This window comes from Lathyrus oleraceus, chromosome 3 (genome assembly GCF_024323335.1).
Source record: "Lathyrus oleraceus cultivar Zhongwan6 chromosome 3, CAAS_Psat_ZW6_1.0, whole genome shotgun sequence".
Taxonomy (NCBI): domain Eukaryota; kingdom Viridiplantae; phylum Streptophyta; class Magnoliopsida; order Fabales; family Fabaceae; genus Lathyrus; species Lathyrus oleraceus.
The window spans coordinates 223,551,140-223,552,149 of record NC_066581.1 but is presented as its reverse complement, the minus strand read 5'-3'; the positions used below and the strand labels follow the sequence as shown (position 1 = coordinate 223,552,149).

Sequence of the window (1,010 nt, the reverse complement as noted above, 5' to 3'; positions counted from 1 at the left end):
GGCTGGAGGTGATACATTTAAACTTTCAATTTTCTGGGCAAGAGCATCCACTTTTGCATTAACATGATCAAGGCTACTTATCTCGTACATGCCACTTTTCGTTTGAGGTTTCTCTACCATTGTTCGGTCGCTTCCCCATTGATAATGGTTCTGGGCCATGCTTTCGATAAGTTGATAAGCATCGGTGTAAGGTTTATCCATAAGCGCGCCACCTGCGGCGGCGTCTATTGTTAACCTTGTGTTGTATAAGAGACCATTATAGAAGGTATGAATCACTAACCAGTCCTCTAAACCATGGTGTGGACAAAGTCTTATCATGTCTTTGTATCTTTCCCATGCTTCGAAAAGAGTCTCGTTATCTTTCTGTTTAAATCCATTTATCTGGGCTCTTAACATAGTTGTTTTGCTTGGAGGAAAATATCGGGCAAGAAAGACTTTCTTCAACTCATTCCATGTGGTGACTGAGTTGGAAGGAAGAGACTGAAGCCATCTTCTAGCTTTATCTCTTAACGAGAAAGGAAAAAGACGAAGTCGAATCGCCTCTGAAGTGACACCATTAGCTTTAACAGTATCAACGTATTGGACAAATACGGATAAATGAAGGTTTAGATCCTCGGTAGGATTTCCAGAGAATTGATTCTGTTGTACTGCTTGTAACAGCGAAGGTTTAAGTTCGAAGTTGTTTGCTTCAATTGCGGGTGGAGCAATACTCGAATGCGGCTCATCTTGCGATGGAGCGGCGTAATCTCGAAGAGCACGAGCTGGTTCTGCCATCTCGGGTATCGGCGAAGGAAGAAGATTTTTAAGATAAAAAATTTCAATTGGAGGAAGATTGTTTGCAGTACGATACTCCCGAATTCGTCGTAAGACTCGGAGATATCGTTCAACGTCGTTGATTCGTAAGTAGTACGGTTCGCCTTGTGAACGAGTGTGTGGCATACAAATCAACGAAAGAAAGAAATAAAAATTGCCTTAGTCTCTACAGCGTAACGGAAGAGTTACGATATCGA

The 1,010-nt window shown here is 42.0% G+C and overlaps 1 non-coding gene across 1 annotated transcript; it reads left to right on the top strand.

Moving 5' to 3' along the window:
* The first annotated feature begins 289 nt into the window (after window positions 1–289).
* Window positions 290–396, top strand: LOC127133116 (small nucleolar RNA R71). Its single transcript, XR_007807109.1, has one exon. It is a non-coding gene; the product is annotated as a small nucleolar RNA R71 (small nucleolar RNA).
* Window positions 397–1,010: the final 614 nt, after the last annotated feature.